This window comes from Medicago sativa, chromosome 6 (assembly GCF_051527215.1).
Source record: "Medicago sativa cultivar Bolivia chromosome 6, Bolivia_mono, whole genome shotgun sequence".
Taxonomy (NCBI): domain Eukaryota; kingdom Viridiplantae; phylum Streptophyta; class Magnoliopsida; order Fabales; family Fabaceae; genus Medicago; species Medicago sativa.
The window spans coordinates 944192-970989 of NC_140754.1; the positions used below are offsets into that span (position 1 = coordinate 944192).

At 36.4% G+C, this 26798-nt stretch overlaps 1 long non-coding RNA gene across 1 annotated transcript; it reads right to left on the reverse strand.

The window, feature by feature from the left end:
* Positions 1–1571: 1571 nt before the first annotated feature.
* On the reverse strand, positions 1572–26047 carry LOC146911871 (uncharacterized). The gene is made up of 8 exons (XR_015013946.1): positions 25833–26047; positions 25594–25739; positions 25403–25505; positions 3097–3226; positions 2796–2984; positions 2526–2657; positions 2344–2434; positions 1572–2225 (listed from the first exon to the last, which is right to left on the reverse strand). It is a non-coding gene; the product is annotated as an uncharacterized LOC146911871 (long non-coding RNA).
* Positions 26048–26798: the final 751 nt, after the last annotated feature.

The window sequence follows — 26798 nt, forward strand, 5'->3', positions numbered from 1 at the left end:
AGAGGAAAAGATCGAATAAACCCTATATTTTAGAGATTAAAGGTTCGGGGTTGGTTACGTAAAGGGAAGGTATTAGCATCCTAAACGTCTATAGTACTCAATAGAAACCTCTTGCTTTTAATTATCTTGTACTAAAATGTTACTTGCTTGTAAAAAAAGGTTAAGTGTAAATAAAGAAAGAAAGAAAATGTTTTTTGTATTTTTGTTGATTTGGAAATTCAAAGTCTTTGGCCTATGTACCTGAGTGGGATCAAAATCACGTAGTTCGGGGTAAAAAGCCGAGTGATTTGTTAAGATTGATTTTAAAGTTTGAAAATGTTTTTAAAGGTAAAAAGATCCAAAGTGGCTAAAAAGGTGAAGTTGATTGATTTTCATTGTAGAAAATAAAGTCTAAATATGATTAAAAATGATTGAAATTTGATTTAAAAAAAGATGTAGAAGTCACTTGATTGAAAATCAAGGTTTGTCTAGAAAAAGATATTTTTTGAGTTGTGAATATTTGAATGTTTTTGGTTTTAATGTTTTTCTAATGATCCTTTGAAACTTCACATCAATATGTGACGTGTAGTCCTTCTTGACAAATACACTTGAGAGTTGATGATCGATGATGAAGTGATGACCTACCCTTGTATTGGTACCATGCAGAGCAAGCTAGGCGAATACAAAAAAATGGAAAAAGGATAGCATGCAGCAGAAAATGAGACAGGGTACAATTTTGTGTATGCTTTTATAATTATCAACAAGGTCTACGTTTAACCTCTATTGAAGTTGAATATGATGTTAAGTTAGATATATAGATACAAAGACAAATTCTAGTCTAATTGAGGACAGATTAATTGAGAACTATTTGAAAGTATCATATAAAAAAATGGTAATGTAATGTGCATTTTAGATCGTATTGATATCTTTGTCAAAGGTTAAACAAAAAACTATTTACTTTTGTTTGATTATCAACTAGTATCATCTTATTTTTATTTATTGGAATTTATTTAATATAAATTGGGGAGGAGAAAATTATTAATTAAAGTGATATTAATAATCATTTTAAAATTGTTCTGGATAAAATTTAAACTTCGTTTCTTAAGATTAGACCATCAAACTCTTAAATATGAGATGAGACGTCATAAACGAAGTGTTATATTTCTTTGAAGGTGTGAGAGTTGATGATCGATGATGAAGTTGATGTTAATGTTCAAAAGGAAGTTGATGTTAAATTTTCAGTAATTTGTAGCACCTTCAATTGGAGTTACGTTCCATTCTTGCACACCGCATTATTATCAATCGCTTTTTACTCGGACTTGGAATGCATTCGAGTCACGTAAATTTTCATATAACTTTGTTCTATGTTTCCACAAGATAACATACATAATTTGGGTTGGTTATCACGCATGAAATTTATTGTTACGTGCATGATCAAAATGTTGTGTGTTTAAATATTTGTAAATTTATCAGAGTTCTATTATTTGTAAGGTAAATTCTAAATAGTAAATACTTCACTCATTTAATCTCCATCTCCATTAACTAAACTAGTCCCCCTACCCGTGCTATCGCACGGGCAGTTATAGTCTTGATTATAAAAAGTAGAGTACCAAGCCAAGTATCATATAGTAAGAAATCAAAATACAGTATATTATGACAAATGCAAAAAAATTGGAATTTATGAATTGGTTCCTTGAATGCATAAGGCTATACATTATGAAACACATCCTTAAATTGTAAGAACCAATGATTTGGTAACTAAATTAAGCAAGACATGCACTCATATTTGGTGAAATAAGGAAATTACCTCACGGATGCTATCCGATTGTGAGTTTCGTTATCATTATCATATATATACAATTGTGCAAACTTAGGTTGATCCCCTGGTTTAGGCAGCAAACTACCGATTTGGTGGTAATTTTCTCCATTCATTGTAAAAACTGGCGGTGCTCTGCCATTGTTTTTGGTCTTATCGATCTTTGCACCAATTGAAGTGAAGGCGAACATGCTGTTAAATGATCTAATGTTATCCAAAAAATATTTGCTCTTTCTATCATCTTTAAAGTACAACTCATGAAGGGATTGAGGTAGGCGGGCGAATGGTGCAATCTCTATCCTTCCTTGCATGCAACACATAGAAAATTCTGGCGTTGACGTGCGCCTGTTTTTATTTGCCCTTTCTTCATACCACATTAATGCGTTGCAATCCTTACAAACATACCGCGGTTCCCCAACATCGAAATATTCTGAATAATCAAGGGAGACATGCGCAACATTAATAGTTTGAGAGTGTGTCATCCAATCAATTAAAAAAACTAACAATAATAAATTTGAGAGAATCGGCAAGTATTTTTGGAAATTTACCAACTATATCGGATTCAACCAATAATTTTGTTCTCCTGCGTCTTGTCCTTTTTTTTAGATGGCATGATGTTTTCCATCAGCTCCACGCCTTCTGTGGCACGCAAATGATCATATTAACATAAAAAAGAGAAAACTATTCGCTCAAGAGAAATGCACGAACGACATATATTATTTTAACCTACCATAATCATTGTCAGGAACATCATACTGCTCACTATTTTGTGCGCAATTAAACTAATCATGCGGGGGTTCAATCTCATCCACATCCGATTCATCCGATAGTGTTTCACTATCGCTCATATCAATGTCATCTCCTAAAGGAAAAAAATGAGAAATTCACAAAATTTAACAAAACAGGGACAATATTTTCGAAAAACAGGACATTAAAGGTTTTGTATATTTTGTCATTATAGGTCTATACTTGACTACAATAATTCAGTACATGTGAGCACCTTCATTATCATAAGTGCATTGATTGGAAACTGCCGGCGGGACATCTTCTGGGCATATATTTTGAATTCTGAGACCACTACCTTGATTTCCCACATGCCTTAGAGTATATTTTCCAGGACCAATTGGTTTGAGGCCTACTTTATCTGACGGCAAAATTCCATTGTCTCTATGCGTTGATGGAGTGTCAGCTACATTAAATAACATTGATCAAGGACTGTGACACAGCTTGCCACTTTTATAGTAATGAAAACTACCATGCTACCTTCATGTGATTTAAAATTATGAATCAAAATTACATACCGCTGGTTTTGAGCCTTTTAGTAGATTCCATTTCTGATCAACAATGATGAAAAACATAACATGAGCCTATTATGACATGAGGAACCGTGTTTCGCCCCCCTATTGGTCACCTTTCCGGTTTCCTGAATATCTGAAAGGATAATGCAATTCACACACACACCATATAAATAAATATAAAGTAGAGTTTAAAAGTTTTTGTAACTTAAGTCAAAGATTAATTTTGAATTAACAATGGTGTGATAAGAGGAATTAGGAACGGCTTTTTATATTATTTTTTTGAGCAAAAGAACAACTTTTTAAATAACAGCATCATCCATGGAGTGAAAAATAATTTTTGAAAAAAGAAAAAGAAATATACAATAGCTTTAGTACAAATGAACAATAAAACAAACCTTAGTGCAAATGAATATGATAGTATCAATAACATCGCTGTGGAAGCACTCAAGGATTGAAAAGAAGTAACAAATATGTAGAATAAGGAGAAAATGATTGTTGGATAAGTGATGGTTATAAAGAGTGGGAGTGAATATGAATTTTTTTTTAGGAATTGTAATGAGATAAATTCAATTAAGATTGTTTAAGATGAGAAGTTCAAAAAATAGAAAGTTATTTTGGAGTTAAACTTTTTTAATGAGCACGTTGAAAAATAAAACAACTCTTGGGTGTTATACCCTAATTTTGGACCTAAAAATACTTGTTCAATTCTTCTCTTCTTGCATTTCAAGTCATTTGAATATGTCTCTGAGCAATTGCACCTTTCTCTGCTTCCTATTTCAATATTACTTGCAAAATTCACATAAAAGGGCATTTTAGTCATTTCCTATGTTAAAATTTCTTTCAGTCTTTTAAAAATTGTTTGAGTCCTTTCAAATAGTTTGAATAAGTCTTCATTTCAATTCTATGTCAAAATCTGTTTCAAAGATTGTATTTGAAGTCATTTTGAGTCAGTTTAGCCCCTAGGGGCATTTTAGTCTTTTCATGTGTTAAAGCTCTGTTTAATCTCTTAAAATTGTCTCTGAGTCTTTTAATTTGTTTGTATAAACTCTTGCTTTAATTCCCTGATAAAAATCCATTTCAAATTTGCATTTGCGTCATTTTAGGTCAACTTAGTCCCTAGGGGCATTTTGGTCATTTCACATAAAATTTCTGATTCATTTTAATCTGCTTTGTTGTTTTTAATTGTCTCGCTTTACGTTAATTTTCAATTTACTTTTTCAATTCAATTTTAGTTTTAATTTTCATTTTAGTCCTTGTACTTTTGTTATTTGCATTTTAATCCTTTTTCAAGTTTGTTAGAGTCAAAGTCAAGGGTTGTTACAAGTCCAATTGCCACATGGCATCACATTATTGGGCAAGCATCCCTTTCATCACCTATAAAAGTCAAGGTCATGGTCAAGGTCAAACTCACCAATTATTTTTCAATCATTTTCACAAAAAAATCCCAAAAGTTCATAATTATATTCTCTCTATTTTCCCTCTCTTCTAACAACTTTCTCTCTCCTCTAACTAACTTCCACCATAGCCAAAAGCTTCAACAACCTCCATAACCACCACATCTCCACCATAACCACCTTCAACCACCACCTACAACCTCCATAACCACCTATAAACTCCATCATCACAAACCTTCACCAAAAATCTTCGCAAAACCGATCCATTTCATCATTTTCAATCCGAATACCTACAATCATCAAGAAGATAACTCATACATATTTTGAAATCACGTTAACAAAGCCAAATGCAAGCTGTTTGATTCAACAAAAAACCACACAATCACGAATCTGAGCAAGCTGGTTTCGATACACAAATCATGATCCAGTCAAATCCAACAACGATCCAAACTCGAAAACGGAACTGAATCAAATCAAACGGACTCGAATTGGTTCAAGCACACAAATCAGAACGAATCTGTTCCGCATAACAACCTACAACAACAAACCGAATCCAGAATCAAAGTGAAGCAAGGAAAAAAGAAGAGAGCACGGCGCAGATCCAGAAGCAACACGTGAAAGAAGAAGCAATCCGAAACTGTCCAGATCGACGATAAAGAGGTAATTCTTGTTCCCTTTCTTTCGGTGTTGTGTGAAATTTGAGATCTAGTACGTTTGTATGATTGTTTGAAAATTTTTAAGAGTGGATTTGAAAAGAGGGAGAAATTCTGATTCTAAATGTGTAATTTATTTTCGAAACGGAGATGTCTGCAGGTTTTCTGGCGGCGGCGCCGCCACCTCAGGGTGGCCGGCCACCGCGCCAGAAAAAGGTTGAAGATGAAGTTTCTTCATGTGTTTGAGTAGTTTGTGAGGAAGAGAGAGAGCATCATGTAGGATAGAGAGAGAAGTGTGAGTCCAAAATGAAGAAAAAGCCAACAAAACCCCCTTTTGTGCTTCACCCAACCGACATGGGTCCTCCCCGACCCATAACCCACGTGAAAACCCGATTCAGACCCATAACCCTACCCTTTTTTCATCCTGGCTTGGGCTTGGGCCCCTTTTTGTTTGTAGTTTTTGTTTCAATTGAATTTTCTTGCTATTCCTACACAGCCTAATGCTGTTCACACCCCTGCCATGCCAAAACTTTGTGAAAAATTCTAAATAATTTTTGCATGTTTCTTGATATTTTTTATGAAGTTTTGCGATGATTTTTACATGTTGAACATTGATGAAAAACAGTGTGATAGTTTCTTGCTTATATGTGATGTTTTGTGTTAAACTTTGTGAAATTTTGCAACGCTCTTGACTTTAAATCTTGATGCATGATATTGAATTTTGGTATGTGAATTTATGATGAGTTTACCTCTGTTTTGATGTTTTTACGGATTGTGAATGTGTTGTTGTTAGTTACTTGTCTTACAAGTCATGGTAATAATTGTTTGTGGAAAATTAGTGCAAAATAGGTCTAAAGTGTGCCAAAACTTTGGAAGCTTGATGTTGCTTTACAATTTTCATGTCGTATGCTGAAATAAAACTCTTTGGAAATTTGCAAAGGATATGAAAATTATAGGTCGTGATCTTGCTTTCATGTTATGGTAAATTTTAGGCATATTTTTGCCACTTTTTAGTGTTAATTCTCATTGATTTGCCTAATATTCTCTTGCCTATCTCTTCTATCATTTTGTGCCTTATATTACTAACCATTTTGTTCATTGTTTCATAAGCATCCCCATCTCATCTCATATTCACCTTTATTTTCTTGCAATTTAATTTTTTGCCAAGAACTAGTATGTAAATTTAGGTATTTTGTAATATTGCTTAAAATTCTTGCAAGACCATAGCATGTAAACTAGGGCATGATGTAATATGGACTATGGACTCTAATAATGTACACCGACACGAGCACCGACACTAGCACACACCTCACATGGTTACTTTAGATATATGCTTAGGATTGCATGTTTAGATGAATGTTTAGGATTTACATTTAGAGAAATCAATTTTCCGAAAAAACTTGAACAACATCACTTGAAAACCTTTTTCCAAATAAACCTTGGGATCAAAATCCCATTGCATTTTCTCTTTTATTTTCTTAATCAAATTTCAATGAAAATTAATCATACTTGACTTTTTTCCAAAATAACTAATCAAACCTCACCTTTTCTTAAATTCTCATGCCTTTAAGGCCTCTCAATCTCCATTCTTCAAAATTCCAATTTTCAAACTTAAAATCAACCAACAAAAACAAAAATCTTTTTGGAAGAGAACTACGGTGGATTTGATCCCTTATACGGGTACGTAGGCAAGGAAACACATTCCTTCAATTCAAATAAAACAAAAATTCAAACACATTCTTCTCCCTCCAATTCTTCACTTAGAATACCTTTAGGCTTAATATCACTTTCAAAATAGCATTTAAAAATAAAGCGCGCGCGTAGAAAGTAAAGATGGTTCCTATAGGATACACTATAGTCGTTATGGGTGCCTAACACCTTCCCGTAGCGAAAACAACTCTCGGACCTCGATTCTCAAGGGTTTTGCTTATTTTTTCCCTTCCCAAGAAAAAATGAGATATCAAAGGTTCAAAAGGTTCAAACGTAATCAATGTTTGACACCCGAAAAGCAAGATAAAACAGCTGGCGACTTCACTGGGGAGATTCGAGAGTTACGCCTAGTCTTTATTTCCACGCTTGCGCTTTCGTTTTTACTTGTTTCTTTTACTTGCTTTCCTATGTGAATAAATGTTTAAATTCTTGCAAACGTGTGGGGTGAGAATATCAAAAGTCCTACACCCGGGCTGAGTGAACTTAGGATTTAGGAGGGATATAATCGACAATTCATTCCGGGGGTTGCCTCGTGTTTTGGATTATGCGATCAAATCCCACATAGCTAAGGCATTTTGGAGGTGATGTTGTCGGCGCGTGTTGTCGCGTTTAGGCACTTTACTTCTAATTGTTCTATGACGCTATGAACCGTAGATAACCGAACCCATCCATGGCCGTTTTCTAGGACGTAGTGCGGAGACTAAACCGAGTGTTGTCTCGAGTTTTAGTTGTCACGCGATACTACACTCAAGCTAGACCTTCTTATGTGTAATCATGGAGCGAGTGTTGTCTCGTGACACCGTGATGTACGTCGGAGAGGTTGCAACTTGGGAACCCTTTTTTAGAACCCGGTTACTATTTCCTAAAGCCCTAGTTTCACCGGACACCGTGTCCACCCATGACTCCTCGACTTTGAACTTTAACCCACCATGTTTTCCCCGAACTTGAACACAACCATGCATTCATGCATACATGCATACATGCATAAACTTTTTCCATGCATTTATCGGAGGACTTAGACAAGTCATCTTATGAACATCACGGATGTGAACGCCAAGTGATACCATCTCAACTAAACTTTTAGTTTTGCTCAAGATTTTCAAATAAAACCGTGTTTCTCCGTGATGTTCACAACCACTTTGACAAAGTCCTCTGACAAAAAAGAGTCTTTTCGCATTTGCATATCATGCATCATATGCATCATTCATCGGTCACAAATGGCTTCCCATGCTCATTGTCTCCTGGTTCTTCTGCCGCAGTCTGAAAAGTGGCTCGTGCTCGCAAGATTCACCAACCAGATAGAGTTCATCAGACAAGATTGTACAAGAGAAGAAACATGGCTAACCTTGAGTAAGAGAATGCCAGCCCCTCGGGCCAGCCCATTGAAGAGTCTAATCTGGACGAGATTTTGAGGCTTATTAAAAAGAGCGATTATAAGATTGTTGGCCAGCTGCTGCAAACTCCGTCAAAGATATCCATCTTGTCTCTGCTCTTGAGCTCAAAAGCTCACAGGAAAGTGTTGATGAAAGTACTGGAACAGGCCTTTGTTGATCATGAAGTCTCCGTGGACCAGTTCAATGGAATAGTGGGTAACATTACTGCTTGCAATAACTTGGGGTTTGGTGATGATGAGCTCCCCGAAGCAGGGAAACACCACAACTTGGCTCTGCATATCTCAGTACACTGCAAGTCTGACATGATATCCAATGTGTTGGTGGACACTGGATCCTCCTTAAATGTAATGCCTGAATCTACACTGAGACAGTTGAGTCATCATGGAATTTCTCTGAGGGGAAGCAGCTATTTGGTTAAGGCTTTCGACGGATCTCGCAAAGATGTTCCTGGAGAGGTAGACTTGCCAATTACCATTGGTCCTGAGACATTCCAGATCACTTTCCAGGTCATGGACATCAATGCTTCTTACAGCTGTCTCCTCGGAAGACCGTGGATTCACGATGCTGGGGCAGTCACTTCTACTTTGCATCAGAAAGCTCAAGTTCATGAGGAACGGTAAGATTGTCACTGTACATGGTGAAGAAGCATATCTGGTTAGCCAAGTGTCATCTTTATCTTGTGTTGAATCAGGGTCCGCTGAAGGGAAGTCATTTCAAGGCTTGACTGTTGAAGGTGCAGAGCCCCGGAGGGCTAGTGCTAGCATGGCTTCACTGAAAGACGCCCAGAAGGCTGTTCAAGAAGGGCAGGCTGCCGGCTGGGGCAAAGTGATTCAGATTCTGGAAAACAAGCGTAAAGAGGGCCTTGGATTCTCCCCAACCTCAGGCGTTTCAACAGGAACTTTCTACAGTGCTGGGTTTATCAATGCTATTGCTGAAGATGCTGCTGCAAGTAGTTATGTGCCTACATTTGTTGTACCAGGAGGCACTGTGAGAAATTGGGAGGCCATTGATGTTCCTTTAGTCATGCATGCTTCCATGTAATGTGTCTTGTTGCTCATGTTTTTCTTTGTTTTCAAAATAACAATCCTTTCGCTCTGCCCCAGGCGAAAGTGATATCATTGTAAGGGCATGTTTGTTTCGGCATTGCCGTTATCAATAAAAGTTGTCGTCTTTCTCACGACTCTTTGTTTTTTTCTTACTTTTTAGTGCCTTTTTTCTTGGAAATAATGGTAATGCCAAAAAAAACCAAAACATCTGTATTTTCTTATTAATTTCAAAAATCTGCATGAAATTTTTTTCTAAAATCATCCCAATCATATTATGCAGATTGAACCACAATAAACCCGTTGAACACAGTGACCCTATGGTTCCTCCAAATTTTGAATTCCCTGTATATGAAGCTGAAGATGAGGAGGATAATGAAGAGATACCGTATGAGATCACTCGACTGCTTGAGCAAGAAAGAAGAGCCATTCAGCCTCACCAGGAAGAGATTGAGCTTATCAACCTGGGTACTGAAGAGAACAAGCGAGAGATCAAGATCGGTGCTGCACTTGAGCCAGAGGTGAAAAAGAAGATTACTCAGCTTCTCCATGATTATCCAGATGTCTTTGCATGGTCCTATGAAGATATGCCGGGTCTAGATCCCAAGATTGTGGAACATCGAATACCGACAAGACCTAAATGTCCTCCTATCAAACAAAAATTGAGAAGGTCTCGTCCAGACATGGCTCTTAAGATCAAGGCTGAGGTGCAGAAGTAGATTGATGCGGGTTTCCTCATGACAGCTGAATATCCTGAGTGGATTGCCAATATCGTACCAGTACCAAAGAAAGATGGGAAAGTTCGAATGTGTGTTGATTACAGAGATTTGAATAAAGCCAGTCCAAAAGATAACTTCCCATTGCCTCATATTGATGTGCTTGTTGACAGTACTGCTCAATCCAAAGTGTTCTCCTTTATGGATGGTTTCTCTGGCTATAACCAGATACGGATGTCACCTGAAGATAGAGAAAAGACGTCCTTCATCACTCCGTGGGGAACGTTCTGTTATAAAGTGATGTCGTTTGGCTTGATAAATGCTGGTGCTACCTATCAAAGGGGTATGACCACTCTGTTTCATGATATGATTCACAAAGAGATTGAAGTATATGTTGATGACATGATTGTGAAGTCAGGTGATGAAGAGCAACATGTTGTGTATTTGAAAAGGATGTTTGAAAGATTGAGAAAGTACAAGCTGAGGTTGAATCCTAATAAGTGTACATTCGGTGTAAGATCAGGAAAGCTGATGGGCTTCATTGTCAGCCAAAAAGGCATTGAAGTTGATCCTGATAAAGTCCGAGCCATCAGAGAGATGTCGACCCCTCAAACTGAAAAGCAAGTTAGAGGTTTCCTCGGACGTCTGAATTATATTTCAAGATTCATATCTCACATGACTACTACCTGCGGACCAATTTTCAAGTTGCTCAGAAAGAATCAGCCTGTTGTATGGAATGATGAATGCCAGGAAGCTTTTGATAGCATTAAAGAATACTTGTTGGAACCACCTATCCTTGTCCCACCAGTGGAAGGAAGGCCTTTGATTATGTATTTGTCAGTATTAGAGGATTCAGTGGGTTGTGTTCTCGGTCAACAAGACGAGACTGGGAAGAAAGAACATGTTATCTACTATCTGAGCAAGAAGTTCACCGACTGTGAGACTCGGTATACAATGCTTGAAAAGACTTGTTGTGCTTTAGCCTGGGATGCCAAACGCCTACATCATTATATGGTGAATCATACAACTTGGTTGATATCCTGAATGGATCCAATCAAGTACATCTTTGAGAAACCTGCTGTTACTGGAAAGATTGCACGTTGGCAAATGTTGTTGTCTGAATATGATATTGTGTACAAAGCTCAGAAAGCAATCAAGGGAAGCATCCTTGCTGAGCATCTTGCTTGTCAACCTCTTGATGATTACCAGCCGATTAAGTTTGATTTTCGTGATGAAGAGATCATGTATCTGAAAGCGAAAGACTGTGAAGAACCACTGATTAATGAAAGGCCAAACCCCAATAGCAAGTGGGGATTGGTGTTTGATGGTGTTGTTAATGCTTATGGTAAAGGAATTGGGGCCATCATTGTAACTCCACAGGGGCACCACATTCCTTTCACCGCTCGAATAACTTTTGAATGCACAAACAACATAGCAGAATATGAAGCATGCATCCTGGGCATTGAAGAAGCTATGGACCTGAGAATTAAGCACCTTGACATCTATGGAGATTCTGCACTTGTTATTAATCAGATAAAGGGTGAATGGGAGACTCATCATGAGAAGTTGATCCCTTACCGTGACTATGCCAGACGTCTGTTGACATACTTTACCAAGGTCGAGCTGCACCACATCCCTCGGGATGAGAACCAGATGGCTGACGCTCTTGCTACTTTGTCTTCTATGTTTCGTGTCAATCACTGGAATGACGTGCCCGTAATCAAAGTGCAGCGTCTTGATAGACCCGCTCATGTGTTTACTATTGAAAATATGCTAGATCAAGTTGATAAAGACGTGAATAATGGAAAACCTTGGTATTACAATGTTTTATCTTGGTTTTCGGGTGTCAAACATTGATTACGTTTGAACCTTTTTAACCGGTGATATCTTATTTTTTCTTGGGAAGGGAAAAAGTAAGCAAAACCCTTGAGAATCGAGGTCCAGGAGTTGTTTTCTCTACGGGAAGGTGTTAGGCACCCATAATGACTATAGTAACCTATAGGATCCGTCTTTAATTTCTACGTGCGCGCTTTATTTTTAAATGCTATTTAAGACATGATATTTACACCTAAGGGTTTACTAAGTGAAGAATTGGAGGGAGAAGAATGTTTGATTTTATTTTATTTGAATTGAAGGAATTTTGTTCCTTGCCTACATACCCGTTTAAGGGATCAAATCCACCGTAGTTCTCTTCCAAAAAAAATGTTTTTTGTTTTTGTTGGTTGATTTTTAAGTTTGAAAATTGGAATTTTGAAGAATAGAAAGAGGCCTTAAAGGCATGAGATTGTGAAAAAGGTGGGGTTTGATTAGTTATTTTGAGAAAGGAAGTCAAAGTATGATTAAAGTTCATTGAAATTTTGATTAACAAAATAAAGAGAAAATGCAAAGGAGTTTTGACTCCTATATTTTTTGGAAAAGGTTTTCAAGTGATGTTGTTCAAGTTTTTTTGGAAAATTGATTTTTCTAAGTGTAAATCCTAAGCATTCATCTAAACATGCAATCCTAAACATACATCTAAACATGCATAACCTAAACATACATCTAAAAATATCTATGTGATGTGTGTGCATGTGTCGGTGCTTGTGTCGGTGTACATCATTAGAGTCCATAGTCCATATTACATCCTTCACCTACATACACACTACTTCCTTGTGAGAACTTAATCCCACACAAATGAATTAAAATCAAAAGAAATGTAAAGAAATGGGATGAAAAAGTGTGATAGAGAGTATGCTCATGATGTATGAAACATGAAACACAAGAAAATGGTTAGTAGCACATGATAATATGGAGAAAAATAAGGCAAGAAAAATACTATAATAAAAGCATGGAATCTAACACAAAATAAACCAAGACAAGTGCAAAATATGACTAAAAATCACCCACAAAATGTAAGAATCCTATTGCCTAAAATCCTCACATTCTCATACATTTTTAAAAGGCTTAGAATCAAGTCTTAAAGTGAGAATTAGGGCAATATGATGGACTTGACATTTTTAAGGGGAATTTAGACATATATGCATCATTTATTCACAAATGTGACTTGTAAACCAAGCAACTAACCAAGATCCACACACAATCATCAAAACCATGTACAAACAGTGGCTAAAGATTCATAGAAATATATATCATGTGTATCAAGTAGTCATCAAGAACATGGCATAGAATTGAACTAATTTTTAGAGGTTTTTCACATAAAAAGAACAAGAAATAATGCAAGACAATGTGTTAACACCTCTTGGCAAAATTTTCAGTGAACCAAATGCATAGATGCATCACAAAATTAAAAAGAAACATACAAAATTTTTTATAGAATTTTTAAAAGGATTTTTAAAGCTCAAGAACATATAAAATTCCACAAATTTCAATTAAAATAGTAACAATTAACAAGAAAATACCACACATATTTTTTAATCAAGATTTAACACCTAACACATCACAAAAATATCAAGAAAAAGATTAAGAACACATAGGAATTTTTTTAGGAATTTTCAAAGGATTTTTAAAGAGACAGGGGTGTAAAAAGCATCAAGCAGTGTAGAAGATAGCAAGAAATTCAAAACAAAACGAAGGAAATAGGCCCAACCCCAAACCTGCATGGATCCTGGATCATCCAAACTCATCAGGGCCGTTGGATTGATCCAGGATCCCAAACCCTAGATCAGACGGCCTAGACACAAGGTTCACGGACGAACCAGACTGGTTCAACTGAACCGGTCTGGTTCACTTCCCTTTAAAAACAAGTAAAGGCCGGTTCAGTTCATTTTCAACCCTAACTTCTCTCTCTTCATTCGTTCTTCTCTCATCTTCTCTCTAAAACTCAGCCTTGCCGTAAACTGGGGAGGACGGCGGAGGACGGCGGAGAGGGATGAAGATTCATCGGAATCTTCATCTTCTCCGACGATCTAACGTTATTTCTTGAAACTAAATACCCAAAACGCTTCGTCTTCCTCCCCTCTTTACGAATCTGAGACTGTTTTCATGAAATGAGGCTTAAATTCGAACAGATCTACGTTCGAATCTTACGTTCTAGGGTTTCAAAATTTTTTGCTAATCTTCTCGAAACCAAACCCTACCTTGACCTATTTTCTATGCTGATGACGAATTTGAACTCTGATTCGAAAAATAAACGGTGAACCTTCGTGATTTTACATTTTAGGGTTTCGTTTCAAACTTTTTTGAAACCTTTCGAAGTTTTCACTTCGATTCACCGTTTATTTCCAATTTTGAGCCTTCGATGATGATTTAAAGGAAAAACGAGAAGGTTTTTATGTGTTTACCTGAATTTGTTTGGAGATTCGAACGAACAGATCCTGCGAAAGCTTCTGGTAAGTTGAACCGAAAATAAATCGGTGTTCTTTGTTCTTTTCCTCTTCACTAGTTCAGGATTTGCTTCAATTCTCTTCTTCTCACTTCTTTCAAACCCTCTGTGATCGTGCTTGAGTTCACCGTTGACAATGGTGAATTCACACTCGAATTGCAGAGGTGGTGATTCGATGATGATGATTCCCTGATGAATCACTGAGAATCGCTTCGAATTCTTCGCGTCTGACCTTGAATTTGCATTCTGGAATTTCTAGGGTTTGTGATTGTTCCTTCGTGTTCTTGATTTTGATTCTGAGCTTTGGTTTTTCTGTGGAAATCGTTGTGAATTGATGTGTTTTTTGTGTTGAATTGATGAGGATTTTGTGTTTGTTATGGTGGCTGAGATTCTGTTACGGTTGTTTTTGTGGTGGTGGAAAGTTAGTTACGGTGGCTAGAGTTTGGAAGAGAGAGAGAACGTTTGTTAGGGTTTTCTGATGATGTGTCAGTGATTGAATGGTATCCTTCTGTTGCATTGATGACTTGGCCCCTTATATAGGCTGCCATGTGGCCTCTGAGCCACTTAGGACTTGCCACGTATCTGGACCTTACCTTGGACTGATTTCTGGACTTAGGGACCAACCTGCAATTTCTAAAACTAAAAGGACCATTATGCAAAAATATGAAATTAAAAGGACTTTTCTGTATTTGACCTAAAAAAGACTTAAAAACTAAAAATTTTGACTTAAAGGACTAAAAATTAAAATAATAAAAAACCCTTAAAGGAATAAAATTCAATAAAAGGACTAAAGGGCAAATTTAGAAGTTTTTAGAACTTAAAATGAAAATTAAAATGAATTAAAATTGGTAAATGGAAAATAACGTAAAGTGAAACGATAAAAATGACAAAACGGACTAAAATGAACCAATTATTTAAATGAGGTACGTTAAAGTAACCTCTCTCTGCCGAAATTTTGTGTGAAATGACCAAAATGCCCCTGGAGACTAAAACGACTAAAAAAGACTCAGATGCAATTTTAAAATGGATTTTTAACAGAGAATTGAAGCAAGAACTTATATAAGCAAAATTAAAAGACTCAGAGACAATTTTTAGAATTTGAACGGAGTTTTGACACATGAAAAGACAAAAATGCCCCTAGGGGCTAAACTGACTCAAAATGACTTCAAATACAATCTTTGAAATGGATTTTGACATAGAATTGAAATGAAGACTTATTCAAACTATTTGAAAGGACTCAAGCAATTTTCAAGGACTAAAATGAATTTGAATGCAGGAAATGACTAAAATACCCTTTTTCATGAATTTTGCAAATAACATTGAAATAAAATGCAGAGAACGATGCAATTGATCAGAGATATATTCAAGTGACTTGAAATGCAAGAAAAGAATGAAGCCAGTATTTTTAGGTCCAAAATTAGGGTATAACATACAACATCAAGCAATTCTTGCAGAATCATGAATATCCACCTGGTGCTTCCAACAAGGATAAAAAGACCTTGAGACGATGGGCTAGCAAATTCCTTCTGGACGGAGAAATCCTATACAAGAGGAACTATGACATGGTCTTGTTGAGGTGTGTTGACAAACAAGAAGCTGAGAAACTGATGCATGATGTACATGATGGTACTTTTGGGATCCATGCTTCGGGTCACACTATGTCAAGGAAACTGTTAAGAGCCGGCTATTACTGGATAACTATGGAGCGTGATTGCCACAAACATGCTAAAAGATGCCACAAGTGTCAAATTTATGCTGACAAGATTCATGTGCCTCCACATGCTCTCAAAGTTATGACTTCCCCATGGCCTTTCTCTATGTGGGGCATTGACATGATCGGAAGAATCGAGCCAAAAGCTTCCAACGGACATCGTTTCATTCTAGTGGCAATTGACTACTTCACCAAGTGGGTTGAGGCTGCCTCCTATGCAAATGTGACCAAGCAAGTGGTAGTGAAGTTTATCAAGAATAACATCATCTGTCGATATGGTGTTCCCAACAAGATCATTACTGATAATGGTTCCAATCTGAATAATAGCATGATGCAAGCTTTATGTGAAGAATTCAAAATTGAACATCACAACTCTTCTCCTTATAGACCTCAGATGAATGGTGCAGTTGAGGCCGCTAACAAGAACATCAAGAATATTGTTCAGAAGATGGTCACTACTTACAAAGACTGGCATGAAATGCTACCTTTTGCCTTGCATGGTTACCGTACTACAGTGCGTAGTTCAACCGGGGCAACTCCTTTCTCTCTTGTGTATGGCATGGAAGCAGTTCTCCCTCTGGAAGTGGAGATTCCATCTCTTCGAGTGATCATGGAAGCAAAACTAACCGAAGCCGAATGGTGTCAAAGTCGGTACGATCAATTGAATCTGATTGAAGAGAAACGTATGGATGCTATGGCTCATGGACAGTTGTATCAAGTGCGGATGAAGAATGCTTTTGACAAGAAAGTCCGACCTCGAGAATTCAAGGAAGGCGAACTTGTATTGAAAAGAAGGATAAGTCAGCAACCCGACTCAAGGGGCAAGTGGACACCTAACTATGAAGGTCCTTATGTCGTCAAGAAGGCTTTCTCTGGTGGTGCTTTGATTCTTACACACATGGATGGCGTTGAACTCCCAAATCCTGTTAATGCCGATATAGTCAAGAAATACTTTGTCTAAAAAGAAAAGAACAGTGTGGTAGGTCGAAAACCCGAAAGGGCGGCCTAGGCAAAAATGCGCTTCCTGGTGGATCGAAAACCCGAAAGGGCGATCCAGGCAAAAGTTAGGGACAAAAAAAATGAATATGAAAGAGCTCGCTGAGATTGTACGCAACTCAGGCAAGAATGAGCGCCTCGATGAGCCGAAAACCCGAAAGGGCGGTTCATGCAAAAAAGAGGTTGACAATGAAAGACAAGTAACTATATCTGGCAAATCACCATCACTCCTTGGGGCATCTACAACTGTCAATGGTCATATTCATCAGAAGCTTCTGTATTGGTGAATTCAAAATTTCTATGAAATGTAGCGGTCATCGTGTTCAATGTATCGCCAACCAATAAAATTACCATTTTCCAAGCTTTGTAAATCCGTGGAGTTATGCCTTTGGCTAATTTTCACTCTTCTACATCAATTTGAGCCTGTGCTATTGTTTGAAACTCTATTTTCCTTTCTATTTTCAATGTTATATATACAAAGTATTTTCTTTCTATTTGATGATGTCAATGTCTGAAACAAACATTTTTGAAAATTGCAAAACTCTTTCCCTGTCTATTTTGAAAGCAAACCTGAGCAATAGGGTACATTTCAATGAAGCATGCATGAATAAATGAATGTCAATGTCTATTTCAATACATGTTACGAGCAGGTTACTCCCCAGGATGATCTGTGGTCAATGGCAAGAATGAAAAAACAGAATGAAAATTGAAAAAAATGAAAATAAAAGCTCGCTAAGTTGAAAACCCGAAAGGGCGGCTTAGGCAAAAATGAGCACCCCGCTGATTGACAACCTATGAAGGCAATTCAGACAAAAATGGGGCAATGAAAAGAATTTTATTCCCCGGTGAATCGAAAACCCGAAAGGGCGGTTCAGGCAAAAATGGGATTGAAAATGAAAGAATGAAAGAATGAAATATTGAAAAGCATTGACCACAGATGCGAACATCCAATGTTTACCCAGCACTGACACGCCTAGCAACGGCAACCTGTATCCAAGAATCTTCAAAAGGTTCCCTCCTCTACAAGTTTATATTGCCCTCAGCCATGGTTTTGATACGTCTTTCAACGACGGTCTCTCCAAAGAGGATTTCTATGTGAATATGTTGCAGCACGAGCCACTACGTGCCCAATCTTCCAATGTTTCATCTGCCTCTGGGAAACTTCTTTGTCAAATTACAAACCAATCATGCATTTCAAGCATTCATACATGCATAATCATGCATTTTATGTGCTCATACATTCAATAATCTTGTTATACCATACATACATGCTGCATTTCCAATTTCAACTTCCAATCCAACTCAGTGTCCACTTTCAATTCAGTTCAAACTCCCTTTTTAATTCAACCCAATTTCAATTTCCAATTCAATCCAATCTTCAATCTCAATTTCAATTCAATTTCAAATGCCAAATTCAACTCACATCCAAATCTCAATTTCAATCTCCAATTTCAATCCAATCACAATTTCAATTTCAACTGTCAAATTCAATTCAATTTCAACTTTCAATCCAATTTCAACTGTCCAATTCAATTCAATTTCAACTGTCAAACTCAATTCAATTTCAACTGTCAAATTCAATTCAATTTCAACTTTCAATCTAATTTCAACTGTCAAATTCAATTCAATTTCAATTCAATTTCAACTTTCAATCCAATTTCAATGTCAATCTAACTCGATTCAATTTCAATCTCTAATTCAATCCAATTTCAACTTTCCAATTCAATGTCTATGTCTCTGATTAATCTCAACTTTCAATCTCTCTTTCAATCTCAAACTTTCAATTCAATGTCTATGTCAATATTAATCCACTCTCAATTTGCTCTTGGGCCAACAAAAATGGTCATGTCTATCTTCAAATCAAGTCAATATCAACTTACTCTCAATTTGTATCTTTCTAAATCCAACTTCCAATTTGTATCTTGTTATTGGTCAAGTGGCTAGTTCGATCCAAAGAACAACTTGTACCTGCTTATATACCTATAATTCCGGACAAACGACAAGTTCGATCCAAAGAACAGTTTGTACCCAGTTTATGCTTTGTTATCAGTCAAACGACAAGTTCGATCCAAAGAGCAGTTTGCACCTACCCACATACTCAAATTGGATCCGTGATCGATTGATAGGTTTCGCCGTAAACCTAATTGGTTACTTCCAATTACGTAAATCAATAGTTCAAACCGCACTCAAAGGTAGGGCATTTCCCATTTTTATAGGAACTTCTGTACCATAAACAATGGTATCTCCAATTATAGCCCCTCTGGGGTGTAAAATATATCTTTTCTCACCATCCCCATAGTGTATGAGACAAATGTGTGCATTTCTATTAGGGTCGTATTCGATAGTTACGATTCGACCATATATATCTTTTTCATTCCGTCGAAAATCTATTTTACGGTATAGACGCTTATGACCTCCTCCTCTATGCCCTGCGGTAATGATTCCTCTGGCATTACGGCCTTTACCACAATGATGCTGTCCATAAATCAAACGATTTCGTGAATTGGATTTCACTTGACTGTCTACGGCTCCATTGCGGCTGCTCGGGATAGAAGTTTTGTATAAATGTATCGCCATGCTATTAAGTGTATTTTTATTTAAGTTCTTTTCTTTCTAAGAGGTGGAATAGAATAACCCGGTTGAAGCGTAATGATCATACGTTTGTAATGCAGTCTATGTCCCATAATAGGTCGCATTCTGCTACCCTTTATTGGGAGTCGATGACTATTCATAGCTATTACCTTGACACCAAAGAAGAGTTCGACCCAATGTTTTATTTCTGTCCTAGTTGATCCTGATTCGACATTAAAAGTATATTGATTTTTTCCCAATAACCGAATACTTTTGTCTGTAAATATTGCACATTTTATTCCATTCATAAATCTATTTTCTTCCCTATGAGTTCTAGTCTCAATACGAATACTAGTTTTATTTACTGTTCATATATTTAAATTTGAATCTACCACACCAATTCGTTATGTATGGATGATGAGATTCCATTGATACAGAGCCAATCGGTCTTTTTTTCTCTGACAGATGGTCAAAACTTCTTCTCGATTCAAATCATACTAAGCTAATAGGTCCACTATAGATACAGATCAGAAATTATTATTTCGTTAAGTAAATAAATTACGTAAATTGAAAATGATGGAAATCAAGAAATTAGTTAAGTTTTAAGTAAATAAATTACGTAAATTGAAAATGATGGAAATCAAGAAATTAGTTAAGTTTTAAGTATAAGTAAATAAATTACGTAAATTGAAAATGATGGAAATCAAGAAATTAGTTAAGTTTTAAGTAAATAAATTACGTAAATTGAAAATGATGGAAATCAAGAAATTAGTTAAGTTTTAAGTATAAGTAAATAAATTACGTAAATTGAAAATGATGTGGTGATGATCCAGCGGCAAGTTCGATCCAAAGAACAGTTTGTATCTACCCTTTTGTCTATATCTCCAGCCAAACAGCCAGTTCGATCCAAAGAACAGTTTGTACCTGTCCATCTGTTTGTATCTTCAATCAAGTGTCAAGTTCGATCCAAAGAACAGCTTGTATCTGCCTGTATGTCTATGTTTTCGGTCAAGTGCCAAGTTCGATCCCAAGAACAGCTTGCACCTATCTCTTGTTTTGTATTCCTTGGTCAAGTGGCTGGTTCGATCCAAAGAACAGCTTGTACCCTATTTTCTATCCCCTGGTTTGTCTACCCTGTCAATGTCCACCTAGATCCCCAGTGACATGACATGCTCCATAGACTCCAGTTGTTTGTCTTGCATTCATAATCAAAATATTGCATGGCATTCATATCTTTGAAAATCTGAAAACGTATTTTTATGTCCAAAAACAGTGCAAATGTTAATATTTAAGTATCTTCGTCCCGTCAACCCAAAGACTTCGTCTCTTGACTCTCCGGACAAAGAAACTTAAACAGGGGCAGCTGTTATACCCTAATTTTGGACCTAAAAATACTTGTTCAATTCTTCTCTTCTTGCATTTCAAGTCATTTGAATATGTCTCTGAGCAATTGCACCTTTCTCTGCTTCCTATTTCAATATTACTTGCAAAATTCACATAAAAGGGCATTTTAGTCATTTCCTATGTTAAAATTTATTTCAGTCTTTTAAAAATTGTTTGAGTCCTTTCAAATAGTTTGAATAAGTCTTCATTTCAATTCTATGTCAAAATCTGTTTCAAAGATTGTATTTGAAGTCATTTTGAGTCAGTTTAGCCCCTAGGGGCATTTTAGTCTTTTCATGTGTTAAAGCTCTGTTTAATCTCTTAAAATTGTCTCTGAGTCTTTTAATTTGTTTGTATAAACTCTTGCTTTAATTCCCTGATAAAAATCCATTTCAAATTTGCATTTGCGTCATTTTAGGTCGACTTAGTCCCTAGGGGCATTTTGGTCATTTCACATAAAATTTATGATTCATTTTAATTTGCTTTGTTGTTTTTAATTGTCTCGCTTTACGTTAATTTTCAATTTACTTTTTCAATTCAATTTTAGTTTTAATTTTCATTTTAGTCCTTGTACTTTTGTTATTTGCATTTTAATCCTTTTTCAAGTTTGTTAGAGTCAAAGTCAAGGGTTGTTACAAGTCCAAGTGCCACATGGCATCACATTATTGGGCAAGCATCCCTTTCATCACCTATAAAAGTCAAGGTCATGGTCAAGGTCAAACTCACCAATTATTTTTCAATCATTTTCACAAAAAAATCCCAAAAGTTCATAATTATATTCTCTCTATTTTCCCTCTCTTCTAACAACTTTCTCTCTCCTCTAACTAACTTCCACCATAGCCAAAAGCTTCAACAACCTCCATAACCACCACATCTCCACCATAACCACCTTCAACCACCACCTACAACCTCCATAACCACCTATAAACTCCATCATCACAAACCTTCACCAAAAATCTTCGCAAAACCGATCCATTTCATCATTTTCAATCCGAATACCTACAATCATCAACAAGATAACTCATACATCTTTTGAAATCACGTTAACAAAGCCAAATGCAAGCTGTTTGATTCAACAAAAAACCACACAATCACAAATCTGAGCAAGCTGGTTTCGATACACAAATCACGATCCAGTCAAATCCAACAACGATCCAAACTCGAAAACGGAACTGAATCAAATCAAACGGACTCGAATTGGTTCAAGCACACAAATCAGAACAAATCCGTTCCGCATAACAACCTACAACAACAAACCGAATCCAGAATCAAAGTGAAGCAAGGAAAGAAGAAGAGAGCACGGCGCAGATCCAGAAGCAACACGTGAAAGAAGAAGCAATCTGAAACTGTCCAGATCGACGATAAAGAGGTAATTCTTGTTCCCTTTCTTTCGGTGTTGTGTGAAATTTGAGATCTAGTACGTTTGTATGATTGTTTGAAAATTTTTAAGAGTGGATTTGAAAAGAGGGAGAAATTCTGATTCTAAATGTGTAATTTATTTTCGAAACGGAGATGTCTGGAGGTTTTTCGGCGGCGGCGCCGCCACCTCATTGTGGCCGGCCACCGCGCCGGAAAAAGGTTGAAGATGAAGTTTCTTCATGTGTTTGAGTAGTTTGTGAGGAAGAGGGAGAGCATCCTGTAGGATAGAGAGAGAAGTGTGAGTCCAAAATGAAGAAAAAGCCAACAAAACCCCCTTTTGTGCTTCACCCAACCGACATGGGTCCTCCCTGACCCATAACCCACGTGAAAACCCAATTCAGACCCATAACCCTACCCGTTTTTCAACCTGGCTTGGGCTTGGGCCCCTTTTTGTTTGCAGTTTTTGTTTCAATTGAATTTTCTTGCTATTCCTACACAGCCTAATGCTGTTCACACCCCTGCCATGCCAAAACTTTGTGAAAAATTCTAAATAATTTCTTGCATGTTTCTTGATATTTTTTATGAAGTTTTGCGATGATTTTTACATGTTGAACATTGATGAAAAACAGTGTGATAGTTTCTTGCTTATATGTGATGTTTTGTGTTAAACTTTGTGAAATTTTGCAACGCTCTTGACTTTAAATCTTGATGCATGATATTGAATTTTGGTATGTGAATTTATGATGAGTTTACCTCTGTTTTAATGTTTTTACGGATTGTGAATGTGTTGTTGTTAGTTACTTGTCTTACAAGTCATGGTAATAATTGTTTGTGGAAAATTAGTGCAAAATAGGTCTAAAGTGTGCCAAAACTTTGGAAGCTTGATGTTGCTTTACAATTTTCATGTCGTATGCTGAAATAAAACTCTTTGGAAATTTGCAAAGGATATGAAAATTATAGGTCGTGATCTTGCTTTCATGTTATGGTAAATTTTAGGCATATTTTTGCCACTTTTTAGTGTTAATTCTCATTGATTTGCCTAATATTCTCTTGCCTATCTCTTCTATCATTTTGTGCCTTATATTACTAACCATTTTGTTCATTGTTTCATAAGCATCCCCATCTCATCTCATATTCACCTTTATTTTCTTGCAATTTAATTTTTTGCCAAGAACTAGTATGTAAATTTAGGTATTTTGTAATATTGCTTAAAATTCTTGCAAGACCATAGCATGTAAACTAGGGCATGATGTAATATGGACTATGGACTCTAATAATGTACACCGACACGAGCACCGACACTAGCACACACCTCACATGGTTACTTTAGATATATGCTTAGGATTGCATGTTTAGATGAATGTTTAGGATTTACATTTAGAAAAATCAATTTTCCAAAAAAACTTGAACAACATCACTTGAAAACCTTTTTCCAAATAAACCTTGGGATCAAAATCCCATTGCATTTTCTCTTTTATTTTCTTAATCAAATTTCAATGAAAATTAATCATACTTGACTTTTTTCCAAAATAACTAATCAAACCTCACCTTTTCTTAAATTCTCATGCCTTTAAGGCCTCTCAATCTCCATTCTTCAAAATTCCAATTTTCAAACTTAAAATCAACCAACAAAAACAAAAATCTTTTTGGAAGAGAACTACGGTGGATTTGATCCCTTAAACGGGTACGTAGGCAAGGAAACACATTCCTTCAATTCAAATAAAACAAAAATTCAAACACATTCTTCTCCCTCCAATTCTTCACTTAGAATACCTTTAGGCTTAATATCACTTTCAAAATAGCATTTAAAAATAAAGCGCGCGCGTAGAAAGTAAAGATGGTTCCTATAGGATACTATAGTCGTTATGGGTGCCTAACACCTTCCCGTAGCGAAAACAACTCCCGGACCTCGATTCTCAAGGGTTTTGCTTATTTTTTCCCTTCCCAAGAAAAAATGAGATATCAAAGGTTCAAAAGGTTCAAACGTAATCAATGTTTGACACCCGAAAACCAAGATAAAACATTGGGTTGACACATTTATTCTACAATGAGAAGTTACATTTTTTCTATATATAATGTGAGTAGTTATCTTTATCTAACATCAACCAAGTATGAATTAGTGCAGTTTTTAATGCTCCAACTCAAGAGATTCATTTTATGACAGCTGAAAGGTGAACAATCCCATCATGTATACCAATTAAATGCCATTATTTTGATTAATTGGATCTGTTATAGGGACTGTGCTGCGCCCCTTGCTACTGTTTTTTTTTTTTTTGCAGGTTTTATGCTGCTGTTTCTGTGTGTAGAAACACATGCGCCCCTTGCTTCTGTTTCTGAGATGATTGCAAGCATAAACACTTAGAATATCACACATGCTATTGGATTTTCAAATGTGCCCTTGCTTATATTAGTCATGAATTTTAGACAATCTTTGACCAAAGCGAATGAGAAAATGAAATCTAAAAAAATAACTTGATTAATTAGGTAGAAAAATGAAGAAATGGGTAATTATGAGTTCAGCAAATAACTTTAGAGACTTGAGACGTGGCAAGGGACCACAATGGTCCTTTGATAATTTGCAAACCCTTTGATCAAAATTTCAATGTCTAGTTGGTGAAGAAACCACCAAAGTCCGCAAAATTTTTTTTTTGTTTAGGTAATTTATTTGTCAGCTTGAAATAGGCTTCATAATATAAAATTGGTTTATGTCTATTAGTCTTTGATTCAAATATAGGCTTCTATATTGTTGTACCAAAGCCAATTTCACATCCAAATCCGTGAGCATATAATAATACAACTCTTGTAAGTTTGAAACAAATAATACAGTGAGGTCTAGTGAACAAACCAAAACTCAGGAACTCTCAAAGCATCAATTCATATATGTTGATTAGTAAGTTTTTTCTCCATCATATAACATTATTCAATAACATCTTTATAGTATATATGTATGAATGCATGCACATGTGAAATTGAAGTATAAAAAACTAAGCAGATTTTTCTTCTAATTTCTCAGCCAGGATGAGTTCTGATATGGAGATTTCATCAATCAGAGGGTTACCTGAAATGGTAAGATATCTATTTTTTTTGTAAACACCTTCTTGGAACAAACAAAATTAAAGTAGCTCCCAAATTTATCACAGCTCCACCGTGACTGAAATGATCTAAAAAAGGACCCAAAAAAATTAGTGCTGCAATGATCTAAAAAAATAGAAACCATGAATAAAAAAGTTCCAGACTTTGGAGAACCACCTATCAACATTTGATATGAAAGCAAAGCCTGCATGCTATGTTGGTGCGCCATGAACCCACAACAGCAAGGGATGAATGAGCATCAGAAACTCTCAATGGATGAATATATAGCAGGCTGGGAACTCTTGAACTCCTGCACCCAACTCCTGGAAATGGTGATGCATTGAATTCAGAATTGGGAAATCAATGCATATGATTGCTTGCATTCCTCAAATATAGCGGTTTTGAAACTGAATCACCTGCTGTGATTCAATGCATATGATTGCCTACATGCGGTTTTGAAACTGAATTGAGCCTCTTGAATTGTGCGGTTTTGAAACTGAATTGAGCTTCTTGAATTGTGCTTGCAGTGCATTAAATCTGGGAACATCAAAGAGTTGGCGCCAATAGGTGTAGAATTAGGGTTGGCAACATTTCTTAACATTGTTATTGGTATTAGAAATAAGTTTGATGTTAATTGAATTCCCGCCCACACACGCAAAGAGTCCAATTCTCTATCACTTGGATGAATCTGTTGTCGGCAAGATACACATATTTATATATTTTTTTTTTGCTAAGCAAGGAGTAATGGCAGACATCAAGAGGAAACACCGACATACCAACTAGGTTGGCATCTGAGAAACCTCCATCCTATGCCGCCAAACTCTAAAATTTTATTAAAAAAAGGAAAAAAATATACAAGAAGAGGGGGGACTAGGCCAAAACTCTCAGAAGAAAAACAAACAAAAAAATGCTGAAATAAACTACTACATACTAAGAAAATATGTAGTTAAACAAACTGACTCCATCACGAAGAAATCCATATGCAACTGACAATCAGCCGGAAGAGTTTCTAACCAAATAGAACTTTGAATCCCATGACCCATATTCGCCAATAACATAATCATTTGGAAGATGGAAGACCACCCTTTGCCCGGGTTTGATAGGGTGTGCCAATGATTTGCTTTTTACGATTTTGCTTCTGCGCCTTGGTAAGAACTTGAGTGAAGCCTTCATCAGCCATTCGTTGATCATATTCACGGATTCTGGCCCATAAATCAAGACCATTTTGAATGTTCCTGCTAACATGTTGTTGTACGGGTAAATTTACCTCTGCATCATTTTGAGTAGTGTCCTCGTTGTTATTATGAGTTGCGTGCTGAATTTGTGGTACAGAATGCTCGGACGCTGCAGCATTGGAAACTTGCTCTATGTTTGCAACATCA